At 49.0% G+C, this 22,355-nt stretch overlaps 1 long non-coding RNA gene across 1 annotated transcript in view; it reads right to left on the minus strand.

The window, feature by feature from the left end:
* Positions 1-22,355, minus strand: part of LOC119966522 — a 93,810-nt gene that overhangs the window by 33,455 nt on the left and 38,000 nt on the right. Inside the window, exon 2 of the long non-coding RNA XR_005460784.1 lies at positions 4,553-4,650. This is a non-coding gene — a long non-coding RNA (uncharacterized LOC119966522). The remainder of the gene's footprint in view (positions 1-4,552; positions 4,651-22,355) is intronic.

Here is a 22,355-nt window from a genome sequence, read left to right on the forward strand (position 1 = left end):
CGACAGGCGTAGAGTCAGAATTATGGTGCGATGACGAATAAGGGATAGAGACAGAGGTATGGAGAATAAAGAGCAAGCAACAGAGACAGGTACATGTCCATGTGGAGTCTGCACATTCTCCCCGTGTTTGCGTGGGTTTCGCCCCCCACAACCCAAAAGATGTGCAGGCTAGGTGGATTGGCCATGCTAAATTGCCCCTTAATTGGATAAAATTAATTGGGTACTCTAAATTTATTTTAAAAAACAGAGACAGGCACAGAGAGATAGAGAACAAGCGACAGTTAAGAAGAGATGGAGGCCAAGAGATGAAAATAAAAACATGAAGAGTTAGAGAAGCAGAGACGGAGACATAGAATGATAGAAAATAAGAGAAGCAGAGCCAGATATAGAGAGAATGAGAGAAGTGGAGACATAGAGACAATAAAATGGGGAGAAACCAGAAGAGGTAAAGAGCAAGAGAAATAAAAAGAGAGGGAACGAGTTAGAAAGGAGAACAAAAGGGCAGCACGGTGACGGAGTGGTTAGCACTGCTCCCTCACTGTGTCGAAGATCCAGGTTTGATCCCAGCCCCGGGTCACTGTCCGTGTGGAGTTTGCACATCCTCCCCGTGGCTGTGTGGGTCTCACCCCCACAAGCCAAAAAGATGTGCAGGGTAGGTGGATTGGCCACGCTAAATTGCACCTTAATTGGAAAAAATAATTGGGTACTCTGAATTTATGTTAAAAAAGAAAGGAGAAATAGAACACAATAGACATACAAACAAAATAGAAATAAACAATATAGATCATGGGAAACAAACAATATTTAGGAAGACATGTATAATGATAAAAACAGATAAAATAACAAGAGAGCGAGAGAAAGAGTAAAAAGGAAATAGAGCCAAAGGAAGTCATGGGAATAAAATTAGAAAGACAAAAGGAAAATTTAAAGAAGGAAATAAAAGAAGACTTCTTATTTTTTTACACTATTAGAACCAATGTGTGAATGCATGCAATTGGCATACTGAGTACCGCTTGGCTGAGGCTAGGAAACAAATCACTGCTCAGAGCAGTAAGGTAATGGCATGTTCCCTGACCTCTGTCCTCAACAAAGTATCGCTAGGACAAAGATCCAGTAAGGAGGTTCAGACACTGACTACAATAACAACTGTCTGCAGGAGAGGGCAAGTTTATGTATAACTGGTTGAAGGATATGCCAATTCAACTTTTTATCTGTCAATGCCTCGATTTTAAAATTTTCAGCATTATGTTCAAATTCCTACAGCCTTGGCCCTCCACTGCAGCCCTGCCACACCCCCATCTTTGTAACCTCCTCCAATCCTACAACTCTTCAGAATCCCTGCGCTTCTCGAACTTTGATTTCCCGAGTAGCAGATTTTCTTTGCTCCATTATTGGCAGCTATGCCTTCAGGTGCCTCGGCTCTGAGCTCCCGCACCCCGTCCCTGAAGCTCACCACCCCTCTCCTCTTGTAAGACTGTCTTTTTTGTCCCCCTTATCCTCATGCCTCTTTATATGGTTCAGCAGTACATTTTGTTTCATAACTTGGAAATTGCAAGGGGGAGAACTTTTTATTTTTTTTTAAATTAAGAGTACCTAATTCATTTTTTCCAATTAAAGGGTAATTTAGCGTGGCCAATCCACCTACCCTGCATGTCTTTTGGTTTGTGAGGACGAAACTCACACAAACATGGGGAGAATGTGCAAACTCCACATGGACAGTGACCCAGAGCCGGGATCGAACCTGGGACCTCGGCGCCGTGAGGCAGCAGGGCTAACTCCCTGCGCCACCGTGCTGCCCTTAGGGGGGAGAATTTTACCAGTTCACATGAGGTGGGAACGAGGCAAGAGGCCAGTAAAATTTGGTTTCCCAACTTTGCCGCGTCATCGGGGAACTTTACTGATGGCGGGTAAGGGTAGTGGAAAGGCTTGCCAATTTTAATACGCAAAAGCCACTTTACCAGACTGTCAACATTTTGCTGACAGTGGATCGATTCACCACCATTTGGAGGAGCCAGCAGCTGAATGTAGACCAGTGATGGGCAACCTAGGCTAGTGAGTGGGCCACATGAGTGGGCGTCCTTCAACCCACTGAGCCACAAGATTGAAATCTGGCTTGCTTACTTATCAGGGCCCCATGAATAAGATTAAATACAATTTAAAAATATATATATTTAGAGTACCTCATTGTTTTTTTTTCCAATTAAGGGGCAATTTAGCGTGGCCAATTCACCTACCCTGTGTCAAGATATGCAAACATGCAACCAATGAACACTCAGAATAGGACACAACCAATGGGAAGTCAGGACACTCGGAGGTGGCATCACCACAAGGGGGCATGACATAAACACTATAAAAGGGATGAGGCACTCACACCCTGCCTTTTTCCACAGACAGACATCTAGAGAGTTAGATAGGGTTGATCAGCAGCATCACACCCCAGCATGTGGCTTAGAGCAGTGCTTCTCAAAGTGTGGTACGCGTACCGGCGCCGGTACTCGAGCCATTGTCTGCCGGTACTTGGAGTGTTTCCAGAAAAGAAAGAGACAGTAATCCTGGATTGGCTTGTTTCGCTTACCGGTCCCTGGCACATTGAAAAAAAAAACTGCCGGTACACTTTAGGGCAGCACGGTAGCATGGTGGTTAGCATAAATGCTTCACAGCTCCAGAGTCCCAGGTTCGATTCCCGGCTGGGTCACTGTCTGTGCGGAGTCTGCACGTCCTCCCCGTGTGTGCGTGGGTTTCCTCCGGGTGCTCTGGTTTCCTCCCACAGTCCAAAGATGTGCGGGTTAGGTGGATTGGCCATGCTAAATTGCCCGTAGTGTCCTAAAAAGTAAGGTTAAGGGGGGGGTTGTTGGGTTACGGGTATAGGGTGGATATGTGGGTTTGAGTAGGGTGATCATTGCTCGGCACAACATCGAGGGCCGAAGGGCCTGTTCTGTGCTGTACTGTTCTAACTCTAACACCACATCAGATAGTTTGAGATGCACTGGCTTAGAGCAAGCTGGTACAGTTAGACTGAGTTACTACAGTTAGATTAGCAGAGAGTCGAACTCATTTGAGAACTGTGTTAATAGTTCAATAAACACGTTGAACTCATTTCAGAGTCTGGAGCATACTTTAGTTAAGACTACATCAAGTAGCAGCCTGTGTTATCCGAAGCAACTGAACACAACACCTTGCACATCTTTTTGGGTTGTGGCGGGTTAGCCCCACGCAGACACAGGAGGAATGTGCAAACTCCACACGACATTGACTCAGATTAAATACATGCTGAATATTTCATAACAAGTTGTAGATAATTCTTAATCTTTTATACATTCATGGAACCATGAACTTCAAATGGTAAAAACAAAGGAAATATTTACACTTTGGACTCAGAGGGAACACACGGCTCTCAGTCAGTGTTGTGGACAATCAGCGCGTACCTCACTTCACTTGCCCTTACTTCAGTTATACCGATAGGAAACAACTACGGAAATCAGTGGAATGTGGCAACCCTACTTATGGGTAACAGTCAACAAAATGTCGTGGGCCGCACTCAGAACTCACGGGCCTCACGTGGGCTCTGGGCCACCGGTTGCCCACCATTAATGTCGACAGACTCCCAATGCAGCCACGGTGCGGGAGTGTTTTTTTCATCAAGGAGCAACCACTGACACCAAAGGTAGCCCCTGTAACGTCCATGCTTTCACCATAGGGGTTATCCTCCATCAGCGGTGATTTTATTTCTTTTAATTAACTTTGTCCTACCCCCTGAGTTTGGAACCCACAGAAGTGGCACCTTTCCAGATGAGGCTCCTCAGATGATGCTCAATCAGGCAGGCCAGCAGCTCTCTGAGGGGGGGAACCTCCTCCTGAATGAGTACTGTTCCGAGGGAGCGTTAAATGTGGTAGGGTTGCCGACATCAACGGAGATGCATTCACTACTGACTTTCTCAGTGGCAAGGCAAGAAATCAACTATCCAAAAAATCTTGCCATGGTGTCTACAGCATGGAGGTTGGCTATTTAGCCCAACTGGTCAATGCCACTATTAATATTCAGCATAGACCTCCACCCACCAAACTGTGTGAAAGACCTTGGGACATTACACTGTGCTAAAGACACTATACACAAATGCAAGTTGCTGTTGTTCAGGCTCGCATTTTGGGTGCCTGGATTGGTAATTAGGTGGGTTACTGTATGTGTAAAAGGTTGTTAAGTTGATTCATGGGTGTGTAGGTGGATTATTGACTGGATGTATATCAGGAGGGTGTCTTGATTGGGTGCTTTGTGGATAGATGGTGGCTACCATATTCTTCTGGACCACTATCAATATATCTCTTCAATTACTGAAAAATAGCCAAAATGCACCATGCAGATTCTTCTATTCTCCAATGTTTGATCTCTTCAAATGTGACACCCTGCCCTCCAAGAGTCTTGTGGCTTAGTTGTTTTTTGATGTGAGCAGCAATCTAAACTCCAATCTGTTGCCTCTGGGTTCAAAGTAAATGAAAGTGCCATTGACTTATAATGGTCATACTGAAAGGAGAGATCTCCTTTCAGATGTCTCACCTCTTTGAAATGTGATGCAGTGTCCAGCTGATCCTGGGTGTATGTGCAAATGATTGATCAATAGTGAGTGTCAATACTCAGTGACGACTGGTTCATACCTGCATAACAAGAACAACAAATCTCAGTCACAACATTAATCAACATATTAAGACTCATAATCAGATCTCTATGATAGAAATCAGCAGGCCTCGTCAGCATAATTTTAAAACTTCCATCTCGCTTATTCACATTTGCGATCTCCTATTTTTGTTCCTTCTTAGGAGCTCAAAGGCATGTTGACACAGTGGCTAGCACTACTACCTCTCACAGTGCCAGGGTCCCGGGTTCATGTGGAGTTTGCACTTTCTCTCCATGTCTGCGTTTCCTCCAGGTTCTCTGGTTTCCTGCCACAGTGCAAAGATGTGCAGGTTAGGTGGATTGGCCATTCTAAATTATTGCTTGTTGTTCAAAGATGTGCAGGTTGAGTGGGGGACTGGGCCTAGGTGGGGTTCTCTTTCGGAGAGTCGATGCAGACTTGATGGGCTGAATGGCCTCCTTCAGCACTGTAGGAATTCCAAGATTCTATATATCAGTGAACCTCATCAGCACAATTTAAAAACCTCCACCTCGCTTATTTACATTTGTGATCTCATACTTTTATTCTTTCTTAGGAGCTCAAAGCTAAAGAATGTCTTAATCTCTCGCTGTCCTCAACTCCGACTTTTAAACCAAAGTCTGAAAAAACTCACCCACTGCCTCTCAACTAAACTCCTCTTTCCTACGCCTGTTGTGTTCTATAGTATTGGCTTTCATGCTTCTCCTGGGTTAGCCACGAGAGAGAAATACAACACAGACTAGTGCAGCTAACTATAGAAGCGCTCTAGTGTAATAAAGAATTGGGAGCACAGTTTCAGCTTGAACATAATCAGAAAATTGCACCTAAACTTCACCCATAATTGCGCTGGTGAGGTTATAATGCAAGTTTCTGATTTTTAAAAAAAATCATGTGCATAACCACCAGTTTAAAGTCTTCCATGAATCAATACAATTGGGCAGTGTAATAGAATACAATTCTTTAATTTTCTTTCTATTAAAAGTATTCTTTACTGAATTCAAAGCTGGTAACCATGGTGCAATTTTAGTAATGCAGTTGTAAATGGGTTTATCATAGAAAGGTAAGCATTTATAATACATATTCACCCGAGAATAACCTAATTTGAAATCACTGAATTTATTTATTTTTTAAATTTAGAGTACCCAATTCACCTTTTCCAATTAAGGGGCAATTTAGCGTGGGCAATCCACCTACATTGCACATCTTTGGGTTGTGGGGCGAAACCCATGCAAACATGGGGAGAATGTGCAAACTCCACAGGGACAGTGACCCAGAGCTGGGATCAAACCTGGGACCTCGGCGCCGTGAGGCAACCGTGCTAACGACTGCGCCACTGTGCTGGCCCCTAAAGCACTGAATTGACTTGAAAAATCTACATAGATCCCTTTTATAGTTTCATTGGTACACACTGGTTCGTTTGTTAGTAAATGAATTTGGCCTGCTTTTGCAGTAGTAACGACAATGAAACTGATCAGCATTTGCCATCATTCCTCTTCTGAATTTGGTAGCAAATACTGGTGCTTGCATATACACAGTTAAACACAGGAATTCAGAGGTTGTCATTAGTAGACACTTCTCTGTAAGGTGCATGGTTGAAGTCCCCAGAGAATGCAATCTGTTAGACATCATAACTGTCGAGGACTTGTCCTTTTATGCTATTAGCTTTACTGTAAACCCCCTTGAAAAAGTTACCCCTTGTTGAATGAACTAAATAGTTTTTTTTTAATGCTATTTTATTGCAAACATGTATGAGTACAGGTTACAGCGAACAAACAGCCCGGGAAACATACTTCCCATCAATCAATTATACAGTCTGTACAGATTTTTCGCCTTTTTCACCTCCCCCTACCCCTGCGACGAACAGCCCGTCAAACACGGTCACAAACATCCCCCACCTTTCCTCAAGCCCCCCTGAAGAGCCCCTTAACTCATATTTTATCTTCTCTAATCACAGGAAGTCATACAGGTCACCCAACCAGGCCGCTACCCCCGGTGGCGATGCCGACCGCCACTCCAGCAAAATTCGCCGCCGTGCAATCAGAGAGGCGAAGGCCATGACATCGGCCTTCCTCCTCTCCATGAGCTCCGGCTTCTCCAAAAACCCAAATATCGCCACCAAAGGGTCCAGGTCCACCCCCTCCTCCACTATCCTGGCTAAGACCGCGAACACTCCCGCCCAGAATCTTCCCAAGTTTTCGCAACCCCAAAACATGTGATTCGCTGGCCCCCACCCACACCTCTCACACCCATCTGCTACCCCCTGAAAGAACCCACTTATTCTGGCCCATGTCATATGCACCCTGTGCACCACCTTAAACTGTATCAGGTTCATCCTCGCTGCTAAATAGGTTTTTAATGGCATACTAAGTTCATAACGATTGTGAAACAACTCATGAAAAAAACCTTGAAAAACTACTTTTATATTTGTGAAATGTCAAATTGTTCCATTACGATTAAAATTTCTGCAGATTTTTAAAATAATAATTTTTAACAAGTTTGTTTATGAAACTTCGTCTTCAATCTTAATCACATGCATATGGCTAAATAATTTATTGTTGCACCCTGCAAAATGATATTAAAAAGTTAAGGATAATCAGTGCACTTCCTGATTTGCTGTCTGTGAGAATACTTCAATGTGATTCCTTGCTTATCTGTTTGCTGACATCACTGTTAATGCATACCAAGTGTTCCCCTTGACTTGATGCCAGATTTAAACTGCAAGCAGGAAAGGGGAAAGCGGTGCCACAGTGATTGCCAGATTTATTGGGCAGCTTTCTTTGAGGTCAGTGGCTAGTGTGGGGCTCCTCTGCTGATTGTACATATTTTTGATACAATAACACGCTTGTAAACATGGCTACTGGTGCCAGTGTGTGGATGAAAAGTAATGTGATTTGAAGGGTTCTCCTGAAGCAGGGTAGTGGACAAAATGTCAAAATTTTGGCCTGGGGGGTCAGGCTAACTTTGTGATCCTGATCTAGCAAATTGAATCTCAAACAGCGTAAAAGATTGTAAAAAAAACCCCACAAACATAAGTGATTTTGGGTGTGGAGGGCAGGCATATGCTTTACTTCCCTGATCTTTTGTTCTGGTTTGGCTGATTTTCCCCACATTGTACTGAAATTATTAACACAGCTGAGTGAGGGGCAGCACGGTGGTGCAGTGCGTTAGCCCTGCTGCCTCACAGTGCCGAGGTCCCAGGTTCGATCCCGGCTCTGGGTCACTGTCTGTGTGGAGCTTGCACATTCTCCCTGTGTCTGCATGGATTTCGCCCCCACAACCCAAAGATGTGCAGAGTAGGTGGATTGGTCACGCTAAATTCCCCTTAATTGGGGGGAAAATATTAATTGGGTACTTTAAATTTATATTTTTTTTAAAACATAGCTGAGTGAAAACTCCATCCCGTGTCAAAATGGAAGGCGGGGTTAGTTATGATGCCTTACAGAGTCAAACATCCTGCCATGATGTGGAGATGCCGGCGTTGGACTGGGTTATAAGACTTCTTACTGTCAACATCCTGCCAACATTCACTGTTCATACTCAATCAGAAAAAAGGCTGCTTGGGACAAGATAACGAAGGAATCCAATTAGAAAATGGAGGAAACGCTGGGTAAAATGGAAAGTAGGAAGATTTCAAATTTGTTGAACAACAAACTTTTAAAAAGTAAACAGCTGAATTCCAAAATCACACCCACATCAGTCTAATTTTAAGGGTCTGATGTCAGCTCAGACAGCACAGAGATTCACCTCACTGCAAGTGTGGGCATTGACTCTTTGAATGTTAATGGCTTTCCAACTATTCCATCAATTAATATTCATGACACCCCCAAAGCTCTTCACATCATAGATGATGGCTTGTTCATAAACACGCAAGCACACACACGCATAAATATAAATAAATATACACACATATACATACAAAGCCAACATAGCTCAAAGCAAATTGGGAAGCCTGTGTCATTAATCAGCATAAATTAAATTTGTCAAAAATGCCAGTCATTAAGATTGACAAATAATAAGACTTTCACTCAAAGAATCAGAAAAAGAAAAAAAACAGGCAAGGTCACCATAATTACTAATTGCTCAGGGCTGGATAGCAGATATTCCATATCAATTTTTCATTACATGATTATGAATAATCCACAGTACTGTTCATTGCAATTAATGCCCCTGCTCACCCACTAGCTGGAAATTTTAATATATATTAAACAGTATTCACAAGAATGAGCTAATCCTATTAAAAAAGAACCTTGCTTTCATTCCTAAAATATAGCAGCTTTCTCATTATGGAAGAAGTAGAAGTTTGAACAGTAAAGGTGCAGTTTTAAAGGGATACATGCCACACACCAGAGCATTATCAAGGCTGATGAGAGTAAAAGGCAAGACAGAAAGTGGGATATCAACCCCCCCCTCCTCCCCAACCACCGCCCCCACCCCACAACATGTTCTGCAAAAGCAGAGGCAGACCGCCAATGGATGGCGGGGCAGGGGCGGGTGGGGGGGGGGGGGGGGGGTTCGCCATCGGCAAGACCAGAAAATCCTCTTGGTGGAAGGGCCGGAACATGCAGCCCAAAATAAAGAAAGAATTTGTTTTTAAAGAGAGCTTTCCCAGCTTGGAACATCCCATATTCTCGCTGACTTGAAGCCAATACGATGAATTGCATTCACTGTTATAATGCAGGAAGCATGGCAGCAATTTGCGCACAGGAGGCTCCTACAGTGGGCACGATTCTCCGGCCTCATTGCACTCTCGCTCAAGCAAAATGAGACCAGTGAATAGTGAAAAACGTGAACCGCGCCAGGAACCAAACAGATTGCGAAGCAACTGGCCCTATCCCATAGGCAAAATCAGGATCTCGCTGTAACGTGGCGAGAAACCAATTATCACCACTTAAGCCCTATTTTCATATAATTAACGGGAGCCACCCCATATCCAACGGCCTCCTATCATTCAGCGGCCTCCCCAGCAAATGGTCACGCTGGCGCCGATTAATACTCCTTTTTATAAACGTGGAACTGGCAGAAGAGCATCTGCAGGAGCCGATGAGCTGAGCAGCCATTTTTGCTCACAGACAAAGAGCCCAGGGGTGCTGGGCTTGCCACCCCAGTGCTCAGTGGGGGATGGGAACCCCTCTGCTGGGATGGGCCACCATGGGAGGTTGGGGGGGAGGAGGCACTGGGGGAGGCGTGGCAACCGGGGGGGACAACTGCTCACGGTACCACCATGTCAGCCCCTGGATCATGTGTACCCATTTTGGGGGCAACCCTTGTCCCTGCCCACCTGCCCCACTGACCACCCATAACCTCCATCAACGGCTGAGGCTTCTGGCTGCGCAGCTGTAGACATTGCTAATCGGGAATTGGCAGTCATGGTTGGGTGAGCACTTCACACACGCCATGTGGATTCCCATGGGTGGCCGGGCCATGTAGCATGTGGGGTGTCTGCGTGGATTTCACCCCCACAACCCAAAGATGTGCAGGTTAGGTGGATTGGCCACGCTAAATTGTCCCTTAATTGGAAAAAAAATAATTGTGTACTCAAAATGTATTTTTTTTAAATGTAGCATGTGGGAGTCATTGCCTTGCATCCCAATCGCAACCTGATGTCTGGATACTGTGCCTGAACACTGCAGGAAGCAATACCAAACATGCAACATCCAAACACTCAGGGGATGAGACACAGCTCTGGGGACATGTCCACGGCCAGAGGCTGGGTGAGCACCACGGGAAGGAGGGGAGGAGAAACCTTGAGAGATGGGCAAAGGGTCCAGGGTCAGTACGCATTGTAGATGGAAGTGGCAAATTCATAATGGTTGCGCAAAAAGTTGTTTAATGTGTTGTACAATACCCCACTCACATTGGTGCAGCCCCTCCACCCCCCTCCCCACCCCTCATCTACCCCCACCTCCTCCCACGGTACCCTCAGTAATCCGCAACATACTTGGCCCTCCCAGCTCTACCATTACGTCTAGGTGTTTCCCCAGGATGCACATTTGAGGTGGAGGCTGCCAGCTGCCTACCTCATCCCGTGGCCTTCGATGCGAGCGTCCTCTTGGGGCTCTAGGGCCGGAGGGCCCAGGCTCAATTGTCGGCGGCCCATGCACAGCTCTGCCGCCTCTGCTCCATGTGCTGACCTCGAGTCGCAGCCTCATCAGAGGGGTGGGACTCGGGAGAACTGGTGGCCACCGTCGCCACTCCATGGTACGTGTCTGGATTGGCACTCAGTGTCCCCCCTCCTCCCGGTTGGTGCCCATAGTGCCCTTGGGTTCACCTCGGGACGGAGGGGTAGCTGGTTCGAGCTGCGGCTGCCCCTGCATCATCTGGCTCTGCCAGCTGGTCTACACCATTGTGTCGATGCCCTTCGGCGATGTACCTCAATGACTGGGGCATGCGCTCTGCAGTGCCTTGGCCATGCCCATCTGAGAGGGGGACATGTCCCACAGAACCTTATCAAGGCCAGCCTGGTATTGGGTGACATCCCGCAGCTAGTCGGACATTCTATCGAGACCCTCAGCCATGGCCGTCACTGACTGCGCGATGCCCTGGACACCTTCACTCATGGTGCTGACGTCATGCACCAGGCTCTCCACTACAGTCGCCACCCTAGCAATGTTGGCCTCGGTGCCACGCATTGCCTGCCCCATCGCCTGTGCCCGTAGCCTCTGGGACTCCTCCAATCAGCTTTGGATCTGCTGGAGTGACACTGACATCTCCGCTGAATGTCCCGGCCACTCCCTATCGTCACAATCATCTCCGGGTACCTCTGTATCACAGGTTCAGCATCAGGCTGGGACCCAGCTAGGTCCTGGGATCCAGCAGACCTCTGACTGCTGTCTCGTCTGGGGGTTCCAGCTTCCACCTGATGGGCATCAGCAGCAGTGTGGTGCTCACCAGATTGTGCCCCAGAAGCCAGACCACTAACATGTCTCACCGTGGTGCGTGTATCTGCGCTGGTGGAGGGTGCGGATGACAACTGTGCCACAACTATAACAGTTGCATCCTTGGAGATCTCCTCCGAGGTGTTCTCCTCGGAGTCAGGAGAGGATAACACCCAGGATGGGTCGGCGGCGTCGGCTGGAGGACCTGCGGGAGAATGGAAATGTGGTCAGCGGGAGGGATGGGTCAGTCAGTAAGGCAATAACAACTCACGTTTAACAGGTCGTCCAGGTGGAGGCTGGTGGTTCCTCACCTCTGCGGCGTCCGCCAGCCTCCGCTGACGGATCTGTCCTCAGCCACCCCGGTCACCTCCAGGGCAAGCACCCCGAAGGTAGTGAGGATTTTTAAGTCAGCCAATCTTCCGCCAGTCTGGGCCCTCTCCCAGTTTTTCCTGAGGAAACACAGAGGACATCATAAGCCACATACGCGGTTCACAGTGGCGCGGGGGTGGGTCTGAAGGGAGGGTTGAGGGTGTTGAAGTGGGAGGGGGTGGAGGAAGGGTTGGGGGTTGCACGGGGAGTTGCGGGGTGGATGCCCCTCGGGGGCGGTGGGGAGAATTGGTGTCTACTCACTCGTGCTGCCCGGTGTAGGTCGTTGACCTTCTTATGGCACTGAAGGCGTCTCCTGGTCACACTCCCCGAGCTGACACCTATGCCCAGGCAGCACTGGCTGCCTTGTGGCTGACCAACCGGGACCCTCGGGGAAACAGGCCTCCACTGCGTCCAGGAGCCTCCCCAGGTCACCATTGCCGAATCTTGGGGTCGGACTCCTCGGCGCCATTATTGCGAGCTGGCTGGATTTGGCTGAGCAAGTACAACTTAAGCGCTGCTGAATCTTGTTAACAGGGGGCTGGCGAGCGTAGTCCCAGTGAATCTACCGGCGAGCCTTCATCTCCAACACGCAGCTTGTGAGGCCTCATTAAGTGGGCCAATTAACGTTGAATTGCGTGCCGGCCTCGCTGGGACAAGCGCCGGGAAGCTCCCAACAATTCCCACTCATTACCAAACTTAGAAGTTTTTTTTATAAATTTAGAGTACCCAACTAGTTTTTTTCCAATTAGCATAGCCAATCCACCAAACCAGGGATGCGGGGGTGAAACCAATGCAGACACGGGGAGAATGTGCAAACTCCACACGGACAGTGACCCAGGGACAGGATTCAAACACGGGTCCTCAGCGTCGTAGTGCTAACTACCTGTATACTTAGAGGTTTTTGCGCTGGGCAGCACGGTGGCCCAGTGGTTAGCACTGTTGCATCACGGTGCTGAGGACCTGGGATCGATCCCAGCCCAGGGTCACTGTCCGCGTGGAGTTTACACATTCTTCCCGTGTCTGCATGGGTTTCACCCCCACAACCCAAAGATGTGCAGATTAATTGCCCCTTAATTGAAAAAAAATAATTCGATACTCTAAATTTATTTTTCAAACATATAAATAAATATAAAGAATTATGGAGAATTGCGCCTCGAGTGTAGTGTGATAATGATCGATAATTTGTTTCAATTAGCATTGTCGGTTTAATGGTAAATGATGATCACATCAAGAAACCACGGCCGGGATTCTCCGCTATCCGGTGGGGTGGGCCGTAACGGTGCCGAGGAGTGGCGTGAACCACTCCGGCGTCGGTCCACCCGGAAGGTGGGGAATCCTCCAGCGTGTTCTGCCATGCTCCCAGCACATGCGCAGGGGGTTTCTTCTCCTTGCCGGGCATGGAGGACCGTTACAGCGGCCGGCACAAAGGGAAAGAGTGCCCCCACGGCACAGGCCCGCCCGCAGATAGGTGGGCCCCGATTGCGGGCCATTCCACCGTGGGGGCCCCCCGGGGCCAGATTCCACCCCCCCCGAGGACGCTGCAGGCCACCCGCAGGGCTAGGTCCTGCCGGTAAGGACCTTGGTTGATTTATGCCGGCGGGACTGGCCAAAAACGGTGGCCACTTGGCCCATCATGGAGTGGAGACTCACCGGGGGGGGCCACTGCCAATGGCCCCCGACTGGCGCGACGAGATTCCCGCTCCCGCCGAAAAGTCGGCGCCGGAGAATCCGGCAGCTGGCGTTGGGGCGGCGGGGCATGAATCACGCCGCCCCCCAGGCGATTCTCCAGCCCGGCGGGGGGTCAGAGAATCCCGCCCCACATTCTTCTTCAAACTAGTGCCAGAATACCTTTTATTTTTTTATATATTTTTTTATAAATTTAGAGTACCTAATTCATTTTTTCAAATTAAGGGGCAATTTAGTATGGCCAATCCACCTAGCGTGCACATCTTTGGGTTGTGGGGGTGAAACCCACGCAAACACAGGGAGAATTTGCAAACTCCACACGGACAGTGACCCAGAGCCGGGATCGAACCTGGACCCGGGACACCCAGTCGATTGTGACGGACACCGCTGCCCGTGCATCCTGGTGACTCAGTCCATCATGCAGTTAGGCAATTTGGACATTCTGAATTCTCCCTCAGTGTACTTGAACAGGTGCCGGAATGTGGCGACTAGGGGCTTTCAAGTAACTTCATTGCAGTGTTTTGGTTTTTTTTCTTTTTATAAATTTAGCGTACCCAATTATTTTTTTCCAATTAAGGGGCAATTTAGCATGGCCAATCCACCTATCCTGCACATCTTTTGGGTTGTGGGGGCGAAACCCACGCAGACACAGGGAGAATGTGCAAACTCCACACGGACAGTGACCCAGGGCCGGGATTTGAACTCGGGTCCTCAGCGCCGTAGGCAACAATGCTAACCACTATGCCACCGTGCTGCCCGACTTCATTGCAGTGTTTTTTTGTTTTTTTTTATAAATTTAGATTAGCCAATTATTTTTTCCAATTAAGGGGCAATTTAGCGTGGCCAATCCACCTACTCTGCACATTTTTGGGTTGTGGGGGCGAAACCCACGCAGACACGGGGAGAACGTGCAAACTCCACACGGACAGTGACCCAGAGCCGGGATCGAACCTGGGACCTCAGCGCCGTGAGGCGGTTGTGCTAACCACTAGGCCACCATGCTGCCCTTTCATTGCAGTGTTAATGTAAGCCTACTTGTGACAATAAAGATTATTATAACATTATAATTATTACCTGGAGGGCAGCATGGTGGCCTAGTGGTTAGCACAGCCGCCTCACGGCGCTGAGGTCCCAGGTTCGATCCCGGCTCTGGGTCACTGTCCGTGTGGAGTTTGCACATTCTCCCCGTGTCTGCGTGGGTTTCGCCCCCACAACCCAAAAATGTGCAGAGTAGGTGGATTGGCCACGCTAAATTGCCCCTTAATAGAAAAAAATAATTGGGTAATCTAAATTTATTTTTTAAAAAAATAAAAAAAATAATTATTACCTGGGCATATAGGGCCTCCGTGACTGCACAGATGCACCTGTGCACCGAGCTCTGTGAGGTACTGGACAAGTCGCCACTCGGTACCTGGAAGGAACCAGTGGCGTAAAGGTTCAGGGTGACCGTCAGCTTGACGGTCAACGGAAGTGGATGTCCTCCCCCGTACCCTCATCGTGCCAGGTGCTCCATCATCTGGCAGATATGTTTCACGGTCTCTCTGCTCAGCTGGAGTCTTTTACGGCATGCCCGGTCCGGCAGGTCCTCGAATGACAGGTGATGCCAGTACCAAAAGAGGCCTCATGCTGCGCCTCCTTGGCACCTCCTCCTCCTTGGCCTGTTGGGCAGCCGGCTCTTCAACCTGGGCGGCTGCCACCAGCCCCTCTGTGGCACGCTCCACTGCTGCACGCTCAGCTGCTGCAGTTTCCTCCTCTTCCTTGAGCAGCTCCAGCTCGTACAACCATAGGGCATCCCCCAGGGCTGCGGCGACTAGCAGGAAGGTCACCATTGCTGGTTGATTTCTACTATCCATTGTCTGCTGGGGGTGGAAGGCCGACATGTTAGCATGGTGCAAATCCCCGTGCCCAACACGGTCCAACGGGCTATATGGTGGCCCCAGTTGGCACTGCGGGCTCCGCTCCCGCATGTCCGTCCCCTCACCATCCCCGCGCACAGAGGGAGGCCTCTGTTGCTCGTCCCTGATGCCAGGGGTACCATTGGCTGGCACTGCCCCCACCATGGGTAGGCACCGCGGCTCATGTAGGGGCTACTGTGGGTGTTGCCCTTGGTGGGCCACCGGCAGCTGGTGGGTGGGGAGGGTGGGATGCGGGGGTGGAGGAGATGGGCACTCATACGATCAGTGTCACTCTGCAGAACCAGGGGCCAGGGTGGGTGGTTAGAGGGGTGCGCAGCAAGATAGCTGCCTTGCTGGCTGCGGAAATGGTGATCTGTGTGTGGACACGAACCTAGTCTCCTGTTGGGGGTCACCCTGGCCTGTTCCCCTCATAACCCCACCCACTCCCGGCCCTGGCAGGGCCCCCCACCCCAGCCAGCCCGGCCAGTGTCTGCCCGGCAGCCCGCAGTCGCTCCTCTCCGTGTTCATACCTCCTTAGCAGCCATGACGCCGGTTTCACAATTTTAAAAGCCCAAATGAACTGTGCCCTCGGGAACTCAGCCCATCGGAGGCGGAGAATTGTGGAACCCCAGAGAATACCAGATCGGGCCTGCAAATGACATGCAAATGGTGTTTACTGTATGTGCGTTCCGGAACGCATTGGCGCCGCTGTCGAAGTGACGGAGAATCGCGATTTGGCATCAAATTTGCAGTCGGAGGGCAGCATGGTGGTGCAATGGTTAGCGTTGCTGCCTATGGCACTGAGGACCCGGGTTCGAATCCCGGCCCTGGGTCACTGGCCGTGTGGAGTTTGCACATTCTCCCCGTGTCTGCGTCGGTTTCACCCCCACAACCCAAAGATATGCAGGTTAGGTGGGATGGCCACACCTAACTGCCCCTTAATTAGAAAACATTATTGGGTACTCTAAATTTATATTTTTTTTAAATTGCCATCGGAACCTATTCTCCGTTCAATCGCCTTTCCCGATTTAGACATTGTCCGACGGAAAATCCAGTCCAGCACCTCCAACAGAATAGCACGTCCTGTATTAGCCTAGAGTTTGTGCTGAAGCCTCTCATAAGAACATAAGAGCTAGGAGCAGGAGTAGGCCATCTGGCCCCTCGAGCCTGCTCCGCCATTCAATGAGTTCATGGCTGATCTTTTGTGGACTCAGCTCCACTTTCCGGCCCGAACACCATAACCCTTAATCCCTTTATTCTTCAAAAAACTATCTATCATTACCTTAAAAACATTTAATGAAGGAGCCTCAACTGTTTCACCGGGCAAAGAATTCCATAGATTCACAACCCTCTAGGTGAAGAAGTTCCTCCTAAACGCAGTCCTAAATCTACTTCCCCTTATTTTGAGACTATGCCCCCTAGTTCTGCTTTCACCCGCCAGTGGAAACAACCTGCCCGCATCTATCCTATCTATTCCCTTCATAATTTTAAATGTTTCTGTAAGATCCCCCCTCATCCTTCTAAATTCCAACGAGTACAGTCCCAGTCTACTCAACCTCTCCTCATAATCCAACCCCTTCAGCTCTGGGATTCACCTAGTGAATCTCCTCTGCACACCTCCAGTGCCAGTATGTCCTTTCTCAAGTAAGGAGACCAAAACTGAACACAATACTCCAGGTGTGGCCTCACTAACACCTTATATTGCAACATAACCTCCCTAGTCTTAAACTCCATCCCTCTAGCGATGAAGGACAAAATTCCATTTGCCTTCTTAATCACCTGTTGCACCTGTAAACCAACTTTCTGTGGCCCATGCACTAGCACACCCAGGTCTCTCTGAACAGCGGCATGCTTTAATATTTTATTGTTTAAATAATAATCCCGTTTGCTGTTATTCCTACCAAAATGGATAATCTCACATTTGTCAACATTGTATTCCATCTACCAGACCCTAGCCCATTCACTTAACCTATCCAAATCCCTCTGCAGACTTCCAGTATCCTCTGCACTTTTCACTTTACCACTCATCTTAGTGTCATCTGCAAACTTGGACACATTGCCCTTGGTCCCCAACTCCAAATCATCAATGTAAATTGTGAACAATTGTGGGCCCAACACGGATCCCTGAGGGACACCACTAGCTACTGATTGCCAACCAGAGAAACACCCATTAATCCCCACTCTTTGCTTTCTATTAATTAACCAATCCTCTATCCATGCTACTACTTTACCCATAATGCCATGCATCTTTATCTTATGCAACAACCTTTTGTGTGGCACCTTGTCAAAGGCTTTCTGGAAATCCAGATATACCACATCCATTGGCTCCCCGTTATCTACTGCACTGGTAATGTCCTCAAAAAATTCCACTAAATTAGTTAGGCACAACCTGCCCTTTATGAACCCATGACACGTCTGCCCAATGGGCCAATTTCTATCCAGATGCCTCGCTATTTCTTCCTTAATGATAGATTCCAGCATCTTCCCTATTACCGAAGTTAAGCTCACTGGCCTATAATTTCCTGCTCTCTGCCTACCTCCTTTTTTAAACAGTGGTGTCTCGTTTGCTAATTTCCAATCCACTGGGACCACACCAGAGTCTAGTGAATTTTGGTAAATCATCACCAGTGCATCTGCAATTTCCCTAGCCATCTCTTTTAGCACTCTGGGATGCATTCCATCAGGGCCAGGAGACTGGTCTACCTTTAGCCCCATTAGCTTGCCCATCACTACCTCCTCAGTGATAACAATCCTCTCAAGGTCCTCACCTGTTATAGCCTCATTTCTATCAGTCACTGGCATGTTATTTGTCTTTCACTGTGAAGACCGACCCAAAAAACCTGTTCAGTTCCTCAGCCATTTCCTCATCTCCCATTATTAAAACTCCCTTCTCATCCTCTAAAGAGCCAATATTTACCTTAGCCACTCTTTTTTGTTTTATATACTTGTAAAAACTTTTACTGTCTGTTTTTATATTCTGAGCAAGTTTACTCTCATACTCTATCTTACTCTTCTTTATAGCTTTTTTTAGTAGTTTTCTGTTGCCCCCTAAAGATTTCCCAGTCCTCCAGCTTCCCACCAATCTTTGCCACTTTGTATGCTTTTTCCTTCAATTTGATACTCTCCCTTATTTCCTTAGATATCCACGGTCGATTTTCCCTCTTTCTACCGTCCTTCCTTTTTGTTGGTATAAACCTTTGCTGAGCACTGTAAAAAATCACTTGGAAGGTTCTCCACTGTTCCTCAACTGTTCCACCATAAAGTCTTTGCTCCCAGTCTACCTTAGCGAGTTCTTCTCTCATCCCATTGTAATCTCCTTTGTTTAAACACAAAACACTAGTATTTGATTTTACTTTCTCACCCTCCATCTGTATTTTAAATTCCACCATATTGTGATCGCTCCTTCCGAGAGGATCCCTAACTATGAGATCATGAATCAATCCTGTCTCATTACACAGGACAAGATCTAGGACCGCTTGTTCCCTCGTAGGTTCCATTACATACTGTTCAAGGAAACTATCGCGGATACATTCTATAAACTCCTCCTCAAGGTTGCCTTGACCGACCTGGTTAAACCAATCGACATGTAGATTAAAATCCCCCATGATAACTGCTGTACCATTTCTGCATGCACAGTTATTTCTTTGTTTATTGCCTGCCCCACCATAACGTTGCTATTTGGTGGCCGATAGACTACTCCTATCAGTGATTTTTCGCCTTACTATTCCTGATTTCCACCCAAATGGATTCAACCTTATCCTCCATAGCACCGATGTCATCCCTTACTATTGCCCGGATGTCATCCTTAAATAACAGAGCAACACCACCTCCCTTACCATCCGCTCTGTACTTCCGAATAGTTTGATACCCTCGGATATTTAACTCCCAGTCGTAACCATCCTTTAACCATGTTTCAGTAATGGCCACTAAATCATAGTCATTAACGATGATTTGCGCCATCAACTCATCTTTTTATTCAAATTTTAACAAAAAAGAAAACAATAACAGAAAATTCTAAGAACAAAAATAACAGAACCCTCCCCCCCCCCCCCCCCCCCACCCACCCCACCCCACCCCCGTAAATACATATAGAACAGTACAGCACAGAACAGGCCCTTCGGCCCTCGATGTTGTGCCGAGCAATGATCACCCTACTCAAACCCACGTATCCACCCTATACCCGTAACCCAACAACCCCCCCCCCCCCCCCCTTAACCTTACTTTTTAGGACACTACGGGCAATTTAGCATGGCCAATCCACCTAACCCGCATATCTTTGGACTGTGGGAGGAAACTGGAGCACCCGGAGGAAACCCACGCACACACGGGGAGGACGTGCAGACTCCGCACAGACAGTGACCCAGCCGGGAATCAAACCTGGGACCCTGGAGCTGTGAAGCATTTATGCTAATCACCATGCTACCGTGCTGCCCAAAAGAGAAATAATAAATTAACGCCCGTCTTTGGCAAAAAACAGATATTCAACCCAAAACAAAACAAAGAGACAACCCCCCCCCCCCGGGTTGCTGCTGCTGCTCACCTTTCTGCCAGGAGATCTAGGAATGGTTGCCATCTCCTGAAAAACCCCTGCACTGACCCCCTTAGGACAAATTTCACCCTCTCCAATTTAATAAACCCTGCCATATCGTTGACCCAAGCCTCCACGCTTGGGGGCCTCGCATCCTTCCACTGAAGAAGAATCCTCCGCCGGGCTACTATGGACGCAAATGCCAGAACACCGGCCCCTTTCGCCTCCTACACTCCCGGCTCCACTGCAACCCCAAATATTGCGAGTCCCCAGCCTGGATTGACCCTGGATCCTACCACCCTTGATACCGTCCTTGCTACACCCTTCCAAAATTCCCCCAGCGCTGGGCATGCCCAGAACATGTGGACATGGTTTGCTGGGCTCCCTGAGCACCTAATACACCTGTCCTCGGTCCCAAAAAACCGGCTCATCCTTGTCCCGGTCATATGAGCCCTATGCAGCACCTTGAAATGTATGAGGCTAAGCCTCGCACACGAAGAGGAGGAGTTCACCCTTTCTAGAGCATCCGCCCACGTCCCCTCCTCAATCTCCTCATCCAGCTCCTCCTCCCATTTATCTTTCAGCTCCTCCACCGAGGCCACCTGCCGCTTGACAAACGCCCTTACTTGCATATACCTAAAGGTGCTCCCCGGAGGGAGCCCAAACCTCCCCTCCAGCTCACCCAGGCTCGCAAACTTCCCGTCTATGAACAGGTCTCCCAGCCTCCTGACACCTGCTCTGTGCCAACTCAGGAACCCGCCATCAATTCTCCCCGGAACAAACCGGTGGTTCCCCCGTATCGGGGACCCCATCGAGGCCCACACCTCCCCCATGTGCCGCCTCCATTGCCCCCAAATCTTGAGGGGCCGTTACCAGCGCTTCCAGGTTCGTGCCCACACAGGATGCCATCTCCATCCTCTGCCATGCTGCCCCCTCCCCGTCTATTACCCACTTACGCACCATCGCTGCGTTGGCAGCCCAATAATATCCACAGAGATTGGGCAATGCCAGCCCCCCCCCCATCCCTGCCCCGCTCCAAGAACACCCGTCTCACCCTTGGAGTCCCGTGTGCCCACACAAACCCCGTAATGCTCCTGTTAACCCGCCTGAAAAAGGCCTTCGGGATAAGGATGTTGGTCACTGGAACAGGAACAGAAACCTCGGGAGCACCGTCATCTTGACTGACTGCACCCTACCCGCCAAAGACAGCGGCAGCATGTCCCACCTCTTAAACTCCTCCTCCATTTGCTCCACCAGCCTTGAGGTTTAGCTTATGCAAGGCCCCCCAGCTCCTGGCCATCTGAACCCCCAAGTACCTGAAGCTCCTCTCCGCCCTTTTCAGTGGGAGCCTCCCAATCCCCCCCTCCTGGTCCCCCGGGTGTACCACAAACAGCTCACTTTTCCCAAAGTTAAGCTTGTACTCTAAGAAATCCCCAAATTCCCGGAGAATCCCCATCACCACCGGCATTCCCCCCACCGGGTCCACTACATACAATAGATCGTCTGCATAGAGCAACACTCGGGGCTCCTCACCACCCCGGACCAGCCCCCTCCAATCCCCCGACTCCCTCAGCGCCATAGCCAGGGGTAGGGGGGGGACAGGGGACACCCCTGCCTCGTCCCTCGGTATAGTCAAAAATACTCCGACCTCCTCTTATTCGTGGCCACACTTGCCATCGGGGCCTCATACAACAGCCTCACCTAACTGACAAACCCCTCCCAAACCCGAACCTTTCCAGCACCTCCCACAAGTACCCCCACTCGACCCTATCAAAGGCCTTCTCCGCATCTAGCGCCACCACTATCTCCGCCTCCCCTTCCACCACCGGCATCATAATAACGTTCTAGAGCCTCCGTATATTAGTGTTCAGCTGCCTCCCCTTCACAAACCCCGTTTGATCCTCGTGGATAACCTGCGGCACACAATCTTCTATCCTCGTGGCTAAGATCTTTGCCAACAACTTGGCGTCCACATTCAGGAGTGAGATCGGCCTGTATGACTCACACTGCAGGGGATCCTTATCTCGCTTAAGGATCAAGGAGATTAGCGCCCGAGACATCATCAGGGGCAAAGCCCCCCCCCCCCCCCCCCTCCCCGCCTCGTTGAAGGTCCTAACTAACAGGGGGCCCAGCATGTCTGCATACGCCTTGTAAAATTCAACCAGGAACCCATCCGGCCTGGCGCCTTCCCCGACTGCATGTTCCCTATCCCTTTAACCAGCTCCTCAAGCTCAGCTGGAGCCTCCAGACCCTCCACCCGTCCCTCCTCCACCCTCGGGAATCTCAGCCGGTCCAAAAAGCGCCCAATCCCCCCCTTCTCCGCCGGAGGTTGGGACCGATATAGTCTCTCATAAAA

The sequence above is a fragment of the Scyliorhinus canicula genome, chromosome 1 (genome assembly GCF_902713615.1).
Source record: "Scyliorhinus canicula chromosome 1, sScyCan1.1, whole genome shotgun sequence".
Lineage (NCBI taxonomy): Eukaryota > Metazoa > Chordata > Chondrichthyes > Carcharhiniformes > Scyliorhinidae > Scyliorhinus > Scyliorhinus canicula.